We start from the raw sequence: 15,042 nt of genomic DNA on the forward strand, positions 1-15,042 counted from the left end.
TCAGCCTCCCATGTAGCTGGGATCACAGGCATGCACCGCCACACCCGGCTATCTTTTTGTATTTTCAGTGGAGACGGGGTTTCACTATGCTGGCCAGGCTGGTCTCAAACTCCTGACCCCAGGTGATCCACTTGCTTCAGCCTCCCAAAGTGCTGGGATTGCAGGAGTGAGCCTGGCCTTTGCACATGTTTGGTTAGATGCGTTCCCAGGTCTTTTATTTTTGGGTGCTCATTTTAAAGGTTTAATTTCTTTTCATTTCCTAAGTGTTCACTACGAGCTCATAGAAATGAAACTGATTTTTGTATATCGACCTTGCATCCCGTGGCCTTGCTAAATACAGTGGCTGTTTTGTGGATTCCTCAGTCGCCTATCACTGCATTACAAATTAGCCCCCTCGTTTGCCTCAAACCACAGCGATTATGACCCCATTTCCCAGGTCAGGGATCTGCATGTGGCTTAGCAGGGCCCTGGCTCAGGGTTCGTGGGGTGGAGTCCCGCTGTGGGTCTCGTCTGAAGAGCATTCCCAGCAGGGGCTCAGGCAGGGGCCCAGGAGGGACGGGTGACTGGCTCCCCCTCCTCCACCGCCTGTCCCCTAGTGTGGGTGCCCCTCACCTGTCCCTCCTTGTGGCTTGGCTCCCGAATCACCCAGCCTGGGGGGCACCAGCTTGCTTGGCCCCTCTAGATGGCCTTTGGGCTTGAAGGGAGGGACGAAGCCTCCCCACTTCCAACTCTGGCTGTGGGGACCCGAGTGGCCGCTCCTGGGCTCCTGACACTGTTCGCTGGCAGCGCTGGAGCTGCTGTGATTGTTGTGATTTGCTTTGTTTTTTTATTTTGTGGTTTTCTTTTGTGTGTGGTTTTGCATCTCACGTGGCTCCATGGTCTCCCTTGCCGGGCCGCCCCTCCGTCTTGCCATTGTCTTGGTGTCCTGCACGAGAACTTGCTTACTGCATCCCACATCCCCATCCTCCCTTCCTGGAATCCCAGAATCTCTCGTGCTGTGGCTGGACCGGTGGCCTGGCCCCATGGTTGGGGCTGGGAGGCTGGCCAGGGCCTGGGCCTGTGCGGTGGGCTGGTCAGCCTGGGGCCAAGCACCCCAGGGGTGATGACAGGCAGGGGCTCCCAGCAGCTGTCCCTCGAGCTGTGGCAGGCTGGTCTCTGTTGAAACATCGCCACCCACAGCCCTGCCCAGCCCTGCCTAACGTGGCTATGCTAAGTCTTTGTAGCGTCGTGGCTTTTGAGAAAAGTGCGTGGCCCTGCATCTGTGGTGCAGCTGATCCCTCGTTCAGATCCCGCATTTGCACATTGGCCTCCTTGGTAAAGTGGCAACCCCCGAATCAATACCTGTGGTGCTTTCACCGTCATTCGTAGACACGTGAGGAGCAGCAGCCAGGGGAGGTGGGCGTGCCGTGTCCTGTCTTCCATGTGTGCCCAGGGGAGGTGGGCATGGCTGTGCCCTGTCTTCCATGTGTGCCAGGGGAGGTGGGTGTGCCCGTGTCCTGTCTTCCATGTGTGCCAGGGGAGGTGGGCATGCCCATGTCCTGTCTTCCATGTGTGCCAGGGGAGGTGGGCATGGCTGTGCCCTGTCTTCCATGTGTGCCAGGGGAGGTGGGTGTGCTCGTGTCCTGTCTTCCATGTGTGCCAGGGGAGGTGGGCGTGCCCGTGTCCTGTCTTCCATGTGTGCCAGGGGAGGTGGGCATGCCCATGTCCTGTCTTCCATGTGTGCCAGGGGAGGTGGGCAAGGCTGTGCCATCTTCCATGTGTGCCAGGGGAGGTGGGTGTGCCCATGTTCTGTCTTCCATGTGTGCCAGGGGAGGTGGGCGTGCCGTGTCCTATCTTCCGTGTGTGCCAGGGGAGGTGGGCGTGCCCGTGTCCTGTCTTCTGTGTGTGCCAGGGGAGGTGGGCATGCCATGCCCTGTCTTCCATGTGTGCCAGGGGAGGTGGGCATGCCCATGTCCTGTCTTCCATATGTGCCAGGGGAGGTGGGCGTGCCATGTCCTGTCTTCTGTGTGTGCCAGGGGAGGTGGGCATGCCATGCCCTGTCTTCCATGTGTGCCAGGGGAGGTGGGTGTGCTGTGTCTGTCTTCCGTGTGTGCCAGGGGAGGTGGGCGTGCCCGTGTCCTGTCTTCCATGTGTGCCAGGGGAGGTGGGTGTGCTGTGTCCTGTCTTCCGTGTGTGCCAGGGGAGGTGGGCATGCCCGTGTCCTGTCTTCCATGTGTGCCAGGGGAGGTGGGCATGCCCATGTCCTGTCTTCCATATGTGCCAGGGGAGGTGGGCGTGCCATGTCCTGTCTTCTGTGTGTGCCAGGGGAGGTGGGCATGCCATGCCCTGTCTTCTGTGTGTGCCAGGGGAGGTGGGCATGCCGTGTCCTGTCTTCTGTGTGTGCCAGGGGAGGTGGGCATGCCGTGTCCTGTTTTCCGTGTGTGCCAAGGGAGGTGGGCATGCCGTGCCCTGTCTTCTGTGTGTGCCAGGGGAGGTGGGCGTGCCGTGTCCTGTCTTCTGTGTGTGCCAGGGGAGGTGGGCGTGCTGTGTCCTGTCTTCTGTGTGTGCCAGGGGAGGTGGGCATGCCATGCCCTGTCTTCACGTGTGCCAGGGGAGGTGGGCGTGCCGTGTCCTGTCTTCTGTGTGTGCCAGGGGAGGTGGGCGTGCTGTGTCCTGTCTTCTGTGTGTGCCAGGGGAGATGGGCATGCCATGCCCTGTCTTCACGTGTGCCAGGGGAGGTGGGCATGCCATGCCCTGTCTTCTGTGTGTGCCAGAGGAGGTGGGCATGCCATGCCCTGTCTTCACGTGTGCCAGGGGAGGTGGGCATGCCATGCCCTGTCTTCTGTGTGTGTCCAGGGGAGGTGGGCATACCATGCCCTGTCTTCATGTGTGCCAGGGGAGGTGGGCATGCCGTGCCCTGTCTTCATGTGTGCCCAGGGGAGGTGGGAATGCCATGCCCTGTCTTCTGTGTGTGCCAGGGGAGGTGGGCGTGCCATGTTCTGTCTTCCATATGTGCCAGGGGAGGTGGGCATGCCCGTGTCCTGTCTTCTGTGTGTGCCCAGGGGAGGTGGGCGTGGCTGTGCCCTGTCTTCCATGTGTGCCAGGGGAGGTGGACATGCCATGCCCTGTCTGTGTGTGCCCAGGGGAGGTGGTCATGCCGTGCCCTGTCTTCTGTGTGTGCCAGGGGAGGTGGGCATGCCCGTGTCCTGTCTTCTGTGTGTGCCCAGGGGAGGTGGGCGTGCCGTGTCCTGTCTTCCATGTGTGCCAGGGGAGGTGGGTGTGGCTATGTCCTCTCTTCTGTGTGTGCCAGGGGAGGTAGGTGTGCCTGTGTCCAGTCTTCCCTGTGTGTCCAGGGGAGGTGGGCGTGCCCGTGTCCTGTCTTCCATGTGTGTGCCAGGGGAGGTGGGCGTGCCGTGTCCTGTCTTCCATGTGTGCCAGGGGAGGTGAGCGTGGCTGTGCCCTGTCTTCCATGTGTGCCAGGGGAGGTGGGTGTGGCCATGTCCTCTCTTCTGTGTGTGCCAGGGGAGGTAGGTGTGCCTGTGTCCAGTCTTCCCTGTGTGTCCAGGGGAGGTGGGTGTGCCGGTGTCCTGTCTTTCATGTGTGTGCCAGGGGAGGTGGGTGCGCCCATGTCCTGTCTTCCTTGTGCCCAGGGGAGGTGGGTGTGCCTGTGTCCTGTCTTCCATGTGTGCCCAGGGGAGGTGGGTGTGCCTGTGTCCTGTCTTCCATGTGTGTGCCAGGGGAGGTGGGTCCGTGCCTGTGTCCTGTCTTCCATGTGTGCCCAGGGGAGGTAGGTGTGCATGTGTCCTGTCTTCCATGTGTGTGCCAGGGGAGGTAGGTGTGCCTGTGTCCTGTCTTCCATGTGTGCCCAGGGGAGGTAGGTGTGCCTGTGTCCTGTCTTCCATGTGTGCCCAGGGGAGGTGGGTGTGGCTATGTCCTGTGTTCTGTCTCTGCTCATCTGTAAACTCTGTAAACGTCCATGCTTCCTCCCACCCCCTGAGACGGAGTCTCACCCTATCACCCACGCTGGAGTGCAAAGGTGAGATCTTGGCTCACCGCAACCTCCACCCCACCAGGTTCAAGCCATTCTCCTGCCTCAGCCTCCTGAGTAGCTGGGATTACAGGCGCCCACCACCACATCCAGCTAATTTTTTTGTATTTTTAGTGGAGACGGGGTTTTACCATGTTGGCCAGGCTGGTCTTGAACTCCTGACCTCGTGATCCACCCACCTCAGCCTCCCAAAGTGCTGGGATTACAGGTGTGAACCACTGCCCCCAGCCTGTATATGCCCTTTTGTGTGGTTTCCGTGTGCTGTTGTTTTTGCTCTTGTGTCCCTTTCGGTGATGTTGCTGTTTGAAGCGGCGCCTGTGCCTGGGACCAAGACACCATCCTGTGGTCAGCACAGGACGGCCATGGGGTGCCCCATGGAGAATGCGTGTGGGCGACCTGCCTCCGGGCGGGAGCTCTGGCACCGCCAGCTGTGAGCTCGATGCTGCGGGATCAATAGAACACGCTCAGCACAGTGTCTCGGAATAGGGCCACGCATAAAGCAGGGCTGGGTATTGATCTGGATGGAGCTGTTGTGACCGGAGGCAGCAGGAACCTCCCGGCGCCACCCCCAGGAGCAGCGGCTCCCTGTGCAGAGGCTTCCTAGACAGGCCTGGGGGCAGTGAGGGCTGACCGGCGCCCTGTCCTCTTGCTGCTGTGGTGACGCTCCCCCGGGGCCGTGCCTCTTCTCGTGTTCTGGTGTCCCTGCGTCCCCCTCAGCCCTTTGCCAGCGGGGGATGCCTGGGTGCTCCTCGGCAGGCACATTGACCTCAGCCGTGTGGCCTGGAGTGGGGCCGTGGGGCAGGGTCTGCAGACACCCTTTTTGCAAGTCCCGTGGTGGGCCTCTGGGATGGGCCTCGGGCAGCCTGCAGGGCCCCGATCCTCCCTTCCCCGCCGGCAGTGGCTGTGCCCTGTCCCTCCAGCGTCTGCTCCTCCACACTGAGTGTGGACAGCTGCGTTCATCCGACTCCGGCCTCGGGAGCGTGCCAGGCAGCTGGTGCCCTCCTTCTGAGAATCACCGGGTTCTCTGCTGACATTTTCCTATGGGTTTCTGAAGCCTGCTGATGTGCTGTCAGCCCCTCCATCTGTGGGGCCTGGGGTGCAGGTGCAGCTGTACTGTTCTCCGTATAACGATCCCATGACCTTTCATTCCTGGTTTTTGAGTTGTTTAAGAGTAGCCAGTGAACTTTATGAGAAGCGTTTCCAAGTCTTCTGAGACAATCGTGCCGTTTTCCTCCTGTGGCTCCTGGCAGAACTAGCCACAGGGGGGTCTTCCGGCGTGCAGCCCTCCCGGCCGCCCGGCCGCCTCGCACAGCGTCACTGAAGGTGCACTGTTTACTTCAGTCGGTAGCTTGCCTGTGACACGCCCACGCACAGCCACCCACGCCGGTGTGCACCTCACGCGTGTCCAGGATGCTCTCCTCTCGTGCTGCCTGGAGAGCTTTATCTTGTCATCCGGGTTCCGGAGTCCCGACCACGTTCATGTTCCAATGTAAGCCCCGATGGCAGGATGAAGAGAGGGGCCTTTGGGAGACGGTCAGGTTTCAGAGCTCTGCCCCTGGCTGGGATTAGGGCCCTCACAAGGGTTCTGAGGGCCTGGGTCACTCACTTCTGCTCTTTCACAGGGTGAGGACCTGCGAAAGTGAAAGGGCGGCATTGTGGGAGCAGAGCCTGGGCCCTCATCAGACACCAACCTGCCGGCTCCTTGATCTGGGCTCCCGGCCCCCGGTATGTTTCTGTTCTTTGTAAATTACTTGGTCTGCGCATTTTGTTACAGCAGCAGGGCCAGGACCAGGGCAGGAGTTGGCCGTGCCTTGCGCGCAGACGTGGGAGTAGCCGTGCTTTCTGTTCTCTGTTTTCTGGAGTAGCTGGTCCCTGCTGGGTGGGGGCAGCAGGAGCTGCCTCCGCTGATGCTTTGGTCACTGGGGAGGGTGGGAGGCCGTGCAAGTGTGTGCACAGATGTGTTAGTGAATTTGCACAGACAGGCACACACGCATAGCAGGCCATCTCCTGTGTGTTGGCATGTGTGTGCAGGTGGGTGCCATGTGCCTGTGTGTGTCTGTGCGCTCGTGTGTATACTGAGTGTGTGATCATATGCCTGTGAGCATGCGAGCACCCACGTTTGTGCAGGTGAGTGGGTGCACGTGTGCACTGTGTGTGATTTGCTGGTGTGTCTGCTTGTGCATGCTGTGTGCATGTGGGTGCTGTGTCAGTGTGAGCATAAGCGTGTGGCGTGTAGCAGGCATGGCCGTGTGTGCATGTTTCTGTGCACATGTGTGATGTGTGTGTGTGTCTGTGGGGCGCGGGGCTCACCCTCCGAGCGGGCTGGCTGAGAGCACTCGGCCCTGGCTGGGCGTCTCGGGAAGCTCTGCGGCACTGGTGGCACTGTGAGAGGTCCCGCACGACCCGGTGTGAATACGGCAATCCACACTTCGGATAAATACAAGATGCATCAAAAGATTTAAGGCACCTGTTGTGTATTTAAAAGAATTATATCTTGTTTATGGTTCAGTATAAAACGCACAGCTGATTTATACAGCAGCTGGCCCATCGCAGAGGAAATCTCATTTCAATCATAAATGGCAGGGTTTGATTTAAGAACTCATTCTTTAATGGGTCTGCAATGTTCAAATTCAAACCCATTCAATTCATCAGCCAAATATTCAATATGGGCACAGGGAACTCATTTAGGCAAACAGAGACTTTTAATATAAATTTTCCGGGAGATTTCTCCATCGATTCCGCAGTTTAGTGCAAAATGATTTGTGCGATACATTCTCGGGGATCAATGCCGCTGGTCAATGGCTCCTATAAAACCGCCTGCCCCGCCCGGCACGGGTCACGGAACTTTGGCTCTCGGGGAGCTGCTCGGCCAGACGGCAGGGCTAGGCCAGAGTCATCCCTTCTCTCCGCGGGTGCCGCCATCCACCGTCCACCTGCTGGCAGAGGGACTGCCTCCAGCCTGCGCTGAGAATCCTGGGCATGGCCGGGGTGGGGATCCTCACTCTCTATACTGGGCCCCTTGCCCACCGAGTGGACAGAGACTGCAGGGCTCAGGAGCCGGGATCCCTACGGGGGCTTCTCTGCTGCTGGCATGGAGCTGCCTGGCACAGTGCTGCCTGCCCAGGCCGTGGTGCCTGCCTGTGTCTGGAGGTCCAGCAGGGGCTACATGAGGCCTTTGAATCCCAGAGCTGCTCGTCTACTTGTGCACTGGGGCACCTCGGGAGAGGCTTTGCCAGCCAGCGTAGATCAGCTCGGGCCCCTGCCCTGGGGCTGGTGAGGAGCCTCTGTGACTTGAGCGGCCCTAGTGGCCTGAGCTGGGTCTGCGGGCTGCTCTGCAGGACAGACCAGGAGGGCGGGGGCAGACTGACCACTGAACACCAAGGCTTCGAACTGAGGTGGCGGGTGCCCCCCTCCAGCCAGGGGTGTCTCTAAGGGCCCGGGGATAGACTCCACACCCCCAGATCCTGGCCCATGCAGTGCTGCAGGGACTGAGCTGAGCAGGGGAAGTGAGGGCCACACACGGTGTCGCTGCCCAGCAAGGACGTTGCCCACTGCGCTCCTGCTTCCTGTGAGTCAGGCTGGGTCTGGCGGTCGAGATGCACCTCAGAGTGGCCCAGAGGCCCTGTCCATGCCCCCACTTGCCAGCTGGGGCCCCAAGATCTGCCGGGGGTCACCAGGCAGGGTTCAAAGCCATGTGGTCCAGCCCACCTCTGTGTGGCCAGCAGGTACCGGCAACAGGCAGGTGCTTGTTCAGGGATGAGTGGGGGCAGGAAGAGGACAGCGGGGTCTGGGCTGGGGGCAGGGGCCAGTGTGTTGACTGTGGCCGCAGAGCCTGGCAGGGCAGGTGGGGGTGTCTGGCTGCCCCACCCTGTGGGGGCCTCGAAGTGGGAGAGACCCTGTGAGATGCCGCTTTAGCTCAGCCTGGGGTTATAGCTGCCTTGGCCGCCGGCCCAGCCTGGGTGCCTAGGCCTCCATCCCCTGCCCCAGGCCGCCCCTCATGTCATGGAGTCCCTCCTGAGCCAGCGTGCCCTGCCTGGGGACTTGGCAGTATCCCCACCCCAGGCCGTCCCCTCCGCCCTCCCTGCTGTCCACCAGGCCTTGGTCCGGCTCTCCCAGTGTTGGGCACCTCTTGCTGCTCTGGCCCCTAGTCTCCATGCCCGCAGCCCTGCACCGTGTCCACAGCCCTGCACCGTGTCTGCAGCCCTGCACCATGCCTGGGCATCTGAGAGGCGCTCATTTGTTCATCCCTCCCTCTTCTGTCTCCCCTTGGGCTCACCTGCATGGGGGTGTCTGGAGGCAGGTGGTTGGTCTTCCCACAGTCAAAGGGGTCCGGGGGCCAGGGCAGGAGAAACTGTTGGTGTGGGGGCAGCTCAGTGAGGGGCATAGGGAGGGGTGGGGAAGGGGGAGGAGCCGCTGTGGACATGCCCAGCCCCCTCGGCACTGAGCTGCAGGGGGCTCAGTATTTGTTATGGGGGTTATGGGTGCTCAGGAGCCTAGGGAAGCCACAGGGGCTGAGATGCCCGTCTCGGGGCCACCACAAAGCCCTGGCTTCCAGGGAGGCCATATCAGTGTGTTCTCAAGCTGTTATAAAGAACTGCCCGAGACAGGGCCGTTTATAAAGGAAAGAGGTTTCTTCTTCTTATTATTATTATTTTGAGACAAAGTCTCTGTCACCCAGGCTGGAGCGCAGTGGCTCGATCTCAGCTCACTGCAGCCTCTGCCTCCTGAGTTCAAGAAATTCTCCCACCTCAGCCTCCCTGAGTACCCACCACCATGCATGGCTAAGTTTTGTATTTTGAGTAGAGACAGGGTTTTACCATGGCAGCCAGGCTGGTCTTGAACTCTTGACTTCAGATGATCCACCCGCCTTGGCCGCCCAAAGTGCTGGGATTACAGGCGTGAGCCACCACGCCCAGCCAGGAAATTTAACTGGCTCACAGTTCCATGTGGCCGAAGGGCCTCAGGAAACTTAGGATCACGGTGGAAGGTGCCTCTTCACCGGGCGGCAGGGGAGAAAATGCCGCCGGTAAAGGGGAAGCTCCTATAAAACCATCAGATCTCGTGAGAACTCACTCGCCATCACCAGAACAGCTGCACCTGAGATTCCGTTACCTCCACGGTGTGTGGGGATTATGGGGATCGTGATTCAAGATGAGATTCAGGTGGGGACACGGCCACACCCTCTCCGAGGCCCTGGGGCAGGTGCAGGCCTGGCATCCCATGGGAGCCGTGAGGCCCCAAAGCCTGTCAGGACCTGGGGGGCCAGAAGGAGGCCTGAGGGGGCTGGTGAGCGAAGGGGGTGAGGGGCTGGCCATGGACCCCAGGCCCTGGGCTCTGTACCTGGGAGTTGGGGAACCCAGGCAGGAAACACAGCCCTGCCTGACCCACACCCCGAGACTGGCAATGAGGCTAGACCTGGACCGGCCTCTCTCCCCAGGCCTCGGGGGGCTCTAGAGCAGGAGCCAGGCTCGGGTCTGCAGCGCCGCTGGGCTCGGTTCTGGGGCGGGGGGGATTCAAGGCTGAACCTGAGCTGCTTCGGCCGCCATCCCTTTTGCTTAGGGGTGCAGCCCGCGGCCGTCTGTGTCTCTCCCTCCTGCTCCTCTGTGGGCCCCGCCTCCAAAGCTGCATGGTCCCGGTCCCTGGTGCCTGGTCCCTCTGTCCTGTGTGCCCTCGGCCTGCCCAGCATACGAGGATTCACTAGGAATGAAAAGCAGAGCCCATATTGATTTCATTTCCAAATTATTAATCAACCTCACAGCTCAGCAGAAGCATTGCATTGTTCAGCTTGGGCAGATCCAAACGGCTCTCCCTCCGGCGAGCAGGGATGGGTGAAGGACGGGGAGCGATGGACGGGGCTGAGGCCAGGCTCTGGTGGGCACTGGAGCTGTCACTAAGCCGAATGTGGGTCGCGGCAGCAGGACTCTCCTTGGGTTTCAGCCACCAGCCGTCCTGACCTCACTGCATCCAAGCTTCACCCACCACTGTGCCCTCCCACCAGGGGCCCTGACTTGCCACAGAGCCTCTCAGGAGCCAGCAGGACAGGCCCCGGGACAGCAGAGAGCAACTGGGCTGGCGCCTGGATGGGGAGGGGCCCATGACATGGAAACAGCAGATCCACGCAGTTTCAGGCCACCATCACCCCTGTGGAGGGAATCATGGGGCTGGGGGCACCCAGGATGGGGCTCTCTCAGGAGGCCATGTTTACATGGAGGTCTGGAGGGGGGTCTCAGGGTGCAGGCACGGCAGGTGCAGAGACCCTGGGTGGGGAATGCATAGGAGACCGCAGAGGCCGGGAGGGGCCATGGGGGCACCACCAAGTGACTGAGCTGGGGTTTTGTTCTCTGTGTCCTGGGAAGGTGAATTTCTGGTTTTGCTTTTGTTTTTCTGAGACAAAGATTTGCTCTGTCGCTGAGACTGAAGTGCAGTGGCTCAATCTCATCTCACTGCAACCTCCACCTCCCAGGTTCAAGTGATTCTCCTGCTTCAGCCTCCCAAGCAGCTGGGACTGCAGGCACGCAGCAGCATGCTGGGCTAATTTGTGTGTGTATATATATATTTAAGATGGAGTTCTGCTCTTGTTGCCCAGGCTTGAGTGCAGTGGCGTGATCTAGGCTCGCCGTAACCTCCACCTCCCAGGTTCATTTGATTCTCCTGCCTCAGCCTCCCGAGCAGCTGGGGTTACAGACATGCACCACCACACCTGGCTAATTTTGTATTTTTAGTAGAGACAGGGTTTCTTCATGTTGATCAGGCTGGTCTCGAACTCCCGACCTCAGGTGATCTGCTGGCCTCTACTCTCAAAGTGCTGAGATTACAGGTGTGAGCCACTGTGTCCGGCTTTTTTTTTAGATGGAGTTTCCCTCTTCTGGCCCAGGCTGTAGTGCAATGGTGAGATCTCGGCTCACAGCAACCTCTGCCTCCAGGGTTCAAGTAATTCTCCTGCCTCAGCCTCCCGAGTAGCTGGGATTACAGGCGTGCTCCACCATGCCTGGCTGATTTTGGATTTTTAGTAGAGACGGGTTTCTCCAGGTCTGTCAGCTGGTCTCAAACTCCTGACTTCAGATGATCCGCCCCCCTCAGCCTCCCAAAGTTGCAGGGATTACAGGCATGAGCCATCGCGCCCAGCCTGGGAGGGTGAAGCCAGGGCTTGGCATGAGTTCATTTCCACAGGAGGGAAGTGGCTTAGGGAACACCAGTGGTGGTCGGGGCAGGGGGGAGGTTTGGGGGAGCTGGCCTCACTTAGGCCGGACGGATGAAAGGATGTGTTGTGGAGAATTCACTTCAAGGTGCTCTGGGGGGCCGGTGGGGAGATGGAGCCACTTTGCTCCTGAGCTGACGAGTGAAGTCCACGGGTGAGGCACGAGGTCCCATGGTACAGGTCTCACTTCTTTTGTGTACGCATGCATGTTTCCAATGTTTCCATAATAATAAAATAAAAACTGGAATGAGACGTCCATTAGGATAGCTGTCATTAAAATAAAAACCCAGAAAGTGGCAGGAACCCTCGTGCCCTGTTGGTGGGAATGCCAGGTGGTGCAGCTGCCGTGGGGAAGAGCGTGGCAGCTTCCAAATTATTAAACAGAACCGCCACGTGATCCTGAAATTCCGCCTCCGGTATGTACCCAGGGGAGTCGGAAGCAGGGGCTGGGACGGCGGCCGGAACCCACATTCACAGCAGCACGTTTCAGCACCGCTGGGAGGTGTGGCCGCCGCATCCCTAGGCAGGGGTGGTACACAGTGGTCCAGCCATGCGGTAGACTATTATTCGGCCATGAAAAGAGTGGGATTCTTTGATGCACTTGGAGAAGGCCCACCTTCAGGACACCTGCTGAGTGAATATGCCATCGTGAGAGAACCCTGTGAATTGCTGGTGCACCTCACAGACTCTGCGGGTCTGGGGGTCTGCCTCAATCCTCTCTGCGAGACAGTGGGGCTTCCAGAATCTTCAGGACCTCAGCTCTCGGCCGTCTTAGCAGCCCGACAAGGAACCCGTGGCGGGGAAGAGCTTACCGCGGAGGGGTTGGGAGCGTGGCTTTTGTCTAGTGGCACAGACCCCAGTCAGAGTCACAGGAACCCGCAGCATTTTGGAGATAATTCCCGGCACAGCCCCGCTAGGCCGGCTAACGTCAGTCACGCCGCCCAAAAAGCAGAGCGCATTTCCGGGTCTGGCTGAAAGGACAGGAGCAGGATGAGGGTCCCCCTGAACTCTGGTGGGGAAAGGCAAGGCAAGAAAATCCTTTTGTAGTACAGACAGGCTCCATTTTACGGAAAGGGAAGGTGACTCTGAGGGCTGGGCCAGGCATGGGAGCCACCAGGACGCGTGGGAAAAGGGGTGTGCCAGGCAGAGGCCTCAAAAGCTGTGCCATGGGGTTTCGGAACTGCTGAAGAACTGCAGGATGGTGGGCAGTGCTGTGGATGCCCCAGGCTGCCCCACCCTTGAGTGCCGGGTTTGGGCAGAGCTCACCCTGCAGGGATGACAGGAGCCTGGGTCTCTGGGGTGCGCAGAGGAGGCACCCCGAGAAGCCGCATCCACACTGGACTGGTAGGGAGAGGCATGGGAATTGCGGCCAGAGGGCGACTGTGGCTGAACAGCTTTTCCAAGGTTGATGTGGGGCATCCCTCTCCCATGCTCATCTTCCCCTGGGCCTCTGACACCCCTACTCCTCCAGGGAGACTGAGGCACAGAGAGGCTCCTCACTACCTGGCTCACCTGCTCATACACATCTGGGATCCTGCCGAGCTGCAGCTTCTGCACGGGGCTCCAGGAAATGCAACCTCTGAACTCTGCGCCCCCCTTGTGAAATGTGTCCGGGGTGGCCAGGAGAAGGGAGATGATGGAGTATGGAACAGCCAGGGAGTGGCCCCTTGACCGGAGTGCCGTGGCTGGCTTGTCCGGTGAACAGAGGGGTGTCCTGGAGTGGTGTGAGCCTTGGCCCCGGTGGGTTGGCTTCCGAGCAGCCCCTCCCGCTGGAGCCGGCTCCTGCTGCCTTCAGACCCCTCTTGTGGCTCCAGTGGCACCTCTTTCCCACAGTGGGTGGGCCGAGACCCCGGGGGCCCGGGACGGTCACACCCACCCTACGGGAGTGTTGCTCAGCCTGGCCTCGCAGCTCCTGCTTGGCGGGGAGGGGGGCGGCGGGGCGCAGACCTGAAATAATTCACTTTCTCTCCCTCCAGCTTTGAAGCGAGTCAATTTTTCAAACCACATTTATTCTCTTATTGTTTATTTTCGGGCAGCAGCAGCAATTTTCGAGGCCGCTGCCGATACCCACCTCAGATATCTCTCGGGTCACCTGTCATTCCAGAAAGGTCAGCATCACTCTTCACATAAGCAGGCAGACACCATTTCATTCATCGCAGCCTTTTGTGGGCCAGAGACCCCAGCCCGTCGCCTCCTTCCTGGCCAGGGAATTGACGGCGAGGCCAGCACCTCTGCCCGTCCTGGCGCCCACCCTCTCCCTGCCCCCGCAGGCACCTAAACAGACTTTCATTTGGAGGCAATTTGGAAGGTGGGGGCCCAGTCCCTCTGTTGGAGCGTCTTGCTCCAGGTCCCTTAAAATGGAATTATCCAATTATGCCAGGGCCCGCTTCTCTGCCCAGCCGCTCTGTGGATGCCGCCACCAGACGTGCCTGGGGCAGGCCTGGCCCTGGGTGCAGCCACCGGTACCACCATGAACCAGCCCCGATGCCCTGGGATGCCAGGGTGGCACCCACCATCCCAACCCTCCCACCTGTCCTCCCTCAGCTGGACTGGCCCCACCCATCTAGTTTGGCACTTCCTCCCCATCGGGCATTTTGGGTTAGGCAGCTCAGCCCCTGCCATATTGGGGCCCCAGGAGGGACACATCCTACCCCCAAGGAGCTTGCAGCCCAGGGGTGGGGTGACCAGGGGAGGGCAGGAGAGACAAGCATTGCTCCTGGGGAACGGTGGCTCCTGGCAGGCCTTGAGGGTTGCACATTGCAGATGGGGCTCAGGCTATTCTGCAGACTTTTCCAGGTCAGGGGCGGGGGCGCAGCACCTGGAAGAGGGCAGCAAGGCATAGGGGGGCAGGAGGAGGCCCAGGAGCTGGGGGACGGGCTGGGTCCCTCAGATCTCCTCCCGACACGCCCTGACTGCTCATCCCAGGGCTGTATGGATGGTGGAAGGACCCTTCCCAAAGTGTGGTGGGAAGAGCAGCTGGAAGATCCAGGCCACTGTCTGCTGTCCCCATTGTAAGGGCCCCCCTGAAAGCAGTGCGAAGGAAAGTGCAGGTTTTCCCTGCGTCCTGGACCCAGGCGGTGTCAGGCCTGCACGGCTCCAGAGGTCCCCTGGAGGGTCTCCAGCCCTGCCCGTGGGCAGCCTGGGATGAGGTGGGGTCTGACCCAGTAGAGCAGGGTCTGGAGGATTATCCCACCCCCCACCGCCACCTTTACTCTGGCAGCCAGGCAGGGCTGGGCAGGGGGTGCTCTTGGGATGGAGGCCATAAGATGGCAGACCCTGGGTGTGGCCCTGGGGGCCTCTGGCTGCTGATCAAGGAGCCTTGATCTTCTTGGCCCCTCGATCCAGGGCTGGGCCGCAGGGCAGGGCTGGTCCCTGTGTCTCTGAGGTCCAGCCTGCACAGCCTGGGCCTGATAGGGGCCGTCTCCTCCGAGGCCACCTGGCCCTGTGAGGGCGTACGCAGCAGAGCAGATGCTAAGACGGAAGACACGGCCATGGGAAAGTGGTCAGGGCTGGGTGGAAGGAGAGGGGATCACCTGAGCCCAGGAGGCTGAGGCAGGAGGACCGCCTGAGCCTGGAGGCTGAAGCAGGAGGATTGCCTGAGCCCAGGAGGCTGAAGCAGGAGGATCGCCTGAGCCCAGGAGGCTGAAGCAGGAGGATCGCCTGAGCCCAGGAGGCTGAAGCAGGAGGATCGCCTGAGCCCAGGAAGCTGAGGCAGGAGGATCGCCTGAGCCCAGGAGGCTGAGGCAGGAGGATCGCCTGAGCCTGGAGGCTAAGGCTGCTGTGAGCTGTGATCGTACCACTGTACTCCGGACTAGAC

This window comes from Callithrix jacchus, chromosome 3 (genome assembly GCF_049354715.1).
Source record: "Callithrix jacchus isolate 240 chromosome 3, calJac240_pri, whole genome shotgun sequence".
Lineage (NCBI taxonomy): Eukaryota > Metazoa > Chordata > Mammalia > Primates > Cebidae > Callithrix > Callithrix jacchus.